Source organism: Hipposideros armiger, unplaced genomic scaffold, assembly GCF_001890085.2.
Source record: "Hipposideros armiger isolate ML-2016 unplaced genomic scaffold, ASM189008v1 scaffold_453, whole genome shotgun sequence".
Classification (NCBI taxonomy): Eukaryota; Metazoa; Chordata; class Mammalia; order Chiroptera; family Hipposideridae; genus Hipposideros; species Hipposideros armiger.
The window spans coordinates 1,540,489-1,546,279 of NW_017731803.1; the positions used below are offsets into that span (position 1 = coordinate 1,540,489).

The following is a 5,791-nucleotide window of genomic DNA, read 5'->3' on the forward strand; positions in this document are numbered from 1 at the left end:
CCAAATAACCTGAAAGAGTTGAAAGTTCACTTGTATTCCTCATGCTCCATAATAAAATTGCTAACACTTTTCTCAGAAGCTACAACCTATAGTAGTAAAGAAATACTATTAAGTAATAAAACAAAGTAAAGTTGAAAGACTAATAACAACAACAGAAAACCCAAACATGCTTTAAATCTTACCTGCTCTTTAGATCCCACAGTTGTTTGCCACGCGTCTCACTATACAAAGAAGAAATGTGACACAATTAAAATGTGAAAACAATGCTATTAAAGTACTGCTCATTTAGGTGATGCACGTTTATATTACTTAGCTAGTGGAAAATGTCAAATTCCAAAAAGAAGTGAAATTAATTGTATTTTGGCATTTCCCTTCATAATCATTGTTGTAAAAAAGCAATGTAAAATGTTCCTGTTAAAGCAACAAAAAGCAAAACATGCTATGATTATTCTGGGAAGAGGAATGGCAGTTTAGAATATTAATTCAGTATACTTCATAATCAAAATTGTATGCAATCTGAAATAAATAACATATAATCATCAAATATTAAATTTAAAAAATTCTGTTGGAAAGTCTTTGAACAATTCTTATAAAATGATATATTCCTTCCATTGTAAATAATTTCTTGCATTGTTAAGATTTCATTTTTGGTAAATACACACAAAGCCCACTCAGTTGCTTTAACTAAATCACAGTGTCGTCTCTAGGAAGAAATAATCTCCCAAACCATGATGATAATGTTAAAAAAGAGAGAGACAAATCTAGATTTCAAAATCGGGTGGAGGAAAAGTCATTAAAATTTTAATTGAAAATAGAAACTTATTATTAATATATTTATATTAGAGTTTATAAAGATGCAAGTCTATGACAGTATCATAGTGTTTCAGAAGTTTCAGAAGCCATTCTAAAAACTGGACAACCATGCTTGCATTTTCCCAGTGATTTGCATTAAACTTGTTCACCCTGGGTTTCTTTGGTGTGTTTTTTTGTGTTTTTCTTTTTTCTTTTTTCTTTTCAAGAATGGAACTGAAAAAAATCATTTGGATTCTCTGCAAGTTGTTTAGGGAAGGAGTAGTATTAATCCATTTCTAGAAAATACCCACTGATTTTCAATGACATAAAGTGGATCTGTGGTTATCTATACACATTAAGTGGGGAAGGAGGAGGGAGGTGTGAAAAAGGCCATAAATAAACTCTTGGAGTTGGAGGATACGTTTGTTATCTTGATCCTGGTGATGGCTTTACAGGTATATATGCATGTTAAAACTCATCAAATTGTATGCTTTAACATGCATGGTATATGCCAACAATACCTTTAAAAATCTCTAAAAGAAGAAGTAGAAATTTGTGAAATATATATATGCTTAATGCAGGGCATAAAATGCATAGTTAACCCATTAGAAAATTAATGGAGGTTGTTATTGTTGCAATTTTTGTTTTAAAATATCTGGCTGCTGTGCAATAACCAGGTTGGAGACAGGGCAATTGGAAATGGAGATGGGATTCTGTAAGGAGGCGCGGACTACCATATTGTCAGTGGCGGTACACAATGTTGGGTTGATACATGACAGAGGTAGTAGATACAAAGAAAAGGCTTGCTGTGGCACTGGATGTAAAAGTAAGACAGTAAGGAACCAAGAGTGATGGCCAGTGTTTTAGCTTGAGCAGTTGGATGTATTGTGCTGCCATTTCCTGAGATGATGAATTTCCTGAGATAATGAAGACTGGAAACACATTAATATTTGAGGGGAACAAGAAGAGTTATATTTTGGACATATTACTTGTGAAATGCATGCGAAACAGTGAAAAAAATGAAAATTTATGTTGCTTAAAGGTTTCTAGAACTAATAGGAAAAGTTAGCTACAAAAATACCTTTGAATATTGCCAGCATATAGATGACAGTGGGTGGCTTTCATGGAATGAAGACGAACATCACTGAATGGGAATGAAGAAACAAAAATCTAGCAGGGTAACATTATTTGCCAACATCCTAACTATTCTCAAAGCAAATAGAAGCTCACCCAGAGAAAGGAGCCCTGAGTCAGGATGCTAGATGGCTTATCTACTCAGGTGTTAGCAGCCTTCCTCTCACCCCCAAATAACCAGAATGAGGGTGAAAAGAAGTTCTAAGAGCAGGAAACTAATTTTAATTATTTCTTATGCTCCTTAGGGGCTCCTTTTTAAATTTCATGTTTTAGTATTTTAGTAAATTAACCTAATCTGACTCCAGTTGAATCTTGAAATTATCCTTGAAGGCTCTTGGATGTCTAATTACTTACTGAATAAGTGATTACAATCACCTCACCTAGAGTACACCTCTTAACTAATCTTGATGTATCTTTTGTTACATATGTACTTTTTAAGTCCAATTAAAATTGAATAGATTTCTGCTAAAATTCTCAAAAATAAGTCAAAACAATTTGCAGAACTTGAATATTCTTTCTTTGCAACATGTGCATGGGATATGGAAAAACTATGCTATGATTTGCTGAAGGTGGCTGGGCATTCTGCACTGTGATGCTTTACAATCAGCAGCACTTACATACAGAGATCCATCAGAAAAACAGAGCAAACAACTTGGAAATTATAATTATTATAGAGGGAGAATAAGGCATAGACATTTTTTGGCTGGCATGCATGGTGTTCTTCAAAGTAATTCATAGTTTGAGAATAATCCACAGTAGACTTCGTTTTGTTAGTTTCCATTTGCTTTAAGCATAGCTGGGATGTTGGGGAGTTATATAACCTTGCTAGATTTTTGTTTCTTCATTTATAAAATGCAAATGATACAAACAACTTCCGAGGATTTGGGTGAGAATAATCGGGATGGAATGCCTTGTATAGTGCAAAATACTACAGACTGCACTACGACAATAATAATGAGACATCATGGCTAACAGTGGCACTTAATAGTCAGTGATTTTAATGTGTGCATTTAATTCCATTTAGAATTTTCCAAGTCATTGACAAGGCCCAGAAAGAATTGACATTAACTCTTCAGATATTGATGAAACAAAATAAATGAAAGAAACATGCATTTTTTTTAACTTTGTATATTTTGCTTACTGTTAATTTTGGGGATGCACAATAAAAATTAAAGGTCTGTGGGCCAGGTCATGTGTCAGCCAAAGATGTCTGCACCTGGGAGGATTGTGCAAAGGTTGCAGGGAGCCTTAGCCACTGAGGAAGGCCAGAGGAAGTGCTGACTGCTGGGAGGAGAGCATGAGATTCAAGATGGAAAATCATGGACCAGATGATACTGTCAAGAAAAGCCAAATTTTTGATAACTAGAAAAAATTTTCAACTTCCAGAAATAGTAAAAGATCAACTTGAACATGGATCAACATATATTGGGCTTAATGCTGGTCTCTGTGGACTAATAGCAAACAGTCTTTCTGTGAATCTTAAATGCGACACAGGCTGTATAGCCACCAGGTCAACAGTGGCAGTGATCCCATTTTTGACAGCAAACATACCTGACAAAGGTTTTTTTTAATTTACTATTGCATACAGGTTGTTTGAATTGTGAAACCTGTACCATCAAACAGGTGGATTATTTGGTCTTGTTTTTGGTGGTCTGTACCCTGTGTACTTGGCTATACCTGTGAATGGTGGCCTAGCAGCCAGGTGTGCCTCAGCCCTGCTACCAGAGAAAGGAAACGTCGTAACTTACTGGATCAGATTTCTAAGCCTGTCTTTAGAAAGATGTTATTTCCCACTTTGCTCCAGACTGGGTTTGCAGCATACCTTGGTGCTAGACAATATAAACTGCTTATAAAGGCTCTTCAATAGCCTGAGCCTGGCCTAGAAATCCAGTGATTGTTTAGCAAACATGCCCACAAAAATAAAACTGTAAATATAAACTATGTCTAATGTACGAATAAACATAGACTGTTGTTTAAAAAAGTGATAAAAGGTCTAGTACCTGCTCAAGGTGCATTGCTTGAACTGAAACACAACACTGAATATGGTTCTTCCATTTTCCCCATTCCTCTGTTTATACTTAATTTTCTAATTTACGTTTTTTCTCCTTTTCTTTACTCCCTGATATTGCTCATTTTTCATTGTCTCACCTTCTATCAAGATTAAAACATTAATCATAATTCCCTAATTGTTTAGTTTTTATTTTTCTGTTTATAAAAATAACACACATTTTCCTTTTCACAAAAATAAATCAGGGGTGACCGGTTAGCTCAGCCGGTTAGAGCATGGTGCTGATAACAACAAACTTATCAGTTCGATCCCCGCATGGGACTCTGTGAGCTGTCCCCTCCTTAAAACAGTCAACTATGCCATTGTAGCATGAAAGCAATGTGTAACCAATGACCATGGCTGTTCCCCAATAAAATTAAATAATAATAATAATAATTATTATTATTATTATTCAATATTCACTGTTGAAAATTTAAAAAAAACACTGAAGAAAGAACCCCAAAAGTCATTCATNGCCATAACAATCTTGTGAGTAGGTTGTATTCTCTCTCTCTCTCTCTGTCTGTCTCTGTCTCTCTCTCTCTCTCTCTCTCTCTCTCTCTCTCTCTCTCTCTCTCTCTCTCAGAAAGTGAGACCGTTGAGTCCAAGGTGATTAAGTGGATCTTGATGATGATGCCGGTATTTCACCCAGCACTTTGGAGTCAATGGCCACTCTCTATCATCATTGAACTCTGCTCTGAATTCATGAAACATAATGGATAGTTGGCTATTAGTGATAGCTTTATACATGATGAACAGTAGACTACCAAAATCTTTCTCACAAGATATACCAACTACTGAGAAGAAAGAGACGTTGTATTGTGATAATAAATGATTAACACATAACATCCACCAGAAAACAATGAACAAACAACAACAACCATAGATTTAAAGCTACATGTCCCAGGTCCTACTAAAAACAAATTTTTACTTATTTGTATCTTTATGGCAGTGAAAGGAAAGATACCTTGCTGAATCTCTATCATTTATGCTTTGAGATAGAAAAACTCAATTCTACAAGGTTCTTTGGTAAATCTGTATATTACATTGAGATTAGCATCACTGTTAACTTTTCCTTTGCCTGCAAATAGCAATTACAGAATAACTACAGGGTAAATCTAGGGTTTTGTGTCTCTGAATGCAGGAGTAATTTGAACTGTTCTGACTATAAATTTGAATTGTTTAACATATGCCTTCTGTAGATTAGAAATGCATTTTAATGATTTATTTCACCTCTCTAAGTACACTTTTCCTTTTTTAGAAGTCAAGTGATTTCAGGAGTAGAGCAGGTTTAGAACACTTGTAAGAAAACTTGAAACAAATCAAGAAACATTTTCTTCATTGAAGCATGGCTTACATTGAGCATAAAGTAAGACTCTCACAAACATCAAATAATTATACAATGATAGATATTTTTCTTCTTCAATGAAACAGATAAAAATATTCATTGCTTCCATGTTTTAAAGCATTCAAGTTCTATTCCCAATTAACTAAATTGTCAAATAAGTATCAAAAATTTTAAATGGCACTCTCTCCCTCTATCTTTTACCAGTTACTCTGGTCTTTCTCCCATTCCCTCAGTGCAACTTAATACATATCTTGTCTCTACTTCTCTTTACTTTTCAATCTCTACTCTCTATTCTTAATTTGTTGTATCTCTATTTTATTTTTCTTCTAAATGTTGACAGTGAAGCACATGTAACATATTTGTTTGCTGTCTTTATTCTTATGGTGTTCTGCTGTCTTCCTTATTGTTTTCAATTCTACATTTACTTATTTGTTTTCCTTTCGACCATTTTCTACCTGTTTTTTTTTTTT

The 5,791-nt window shown here is 34.4% G+C and overlaps 1 protein-coding gene and 1 pseudogene across 1 annotated transcript in view; one reads left to right on the forward strand and one right to left on the reverse strand.

The window, feature by feature from the left end:
* PTPRD (protein tyrosine phosphatase receptor type D) overlaps positions 1-200 on the reverse strand; it is a 693,301-nt gene extending 693,101 nt beyond the window's left edge. Inside the window, exon 1 of the mRNA XM_019665783.1 lies at positions 183-200. The gene's annotated coding sequence lies outside the window, so the exon portion shown is untranslated. The remainder of the gene's footprint in view (positions 1-182) is intronic.
* A 3,035-nt stretch (positions 201-3,235) lies between these two features.
* On the forward strand, positions 3,236-3,820 carry LOC109395058 (transmembrane protein 126A pseudogene; annotated as a pseudogene).
* The last annotated feature ends 1,971 nt before the right edge of the window (positions 3,821-5,791 follow it).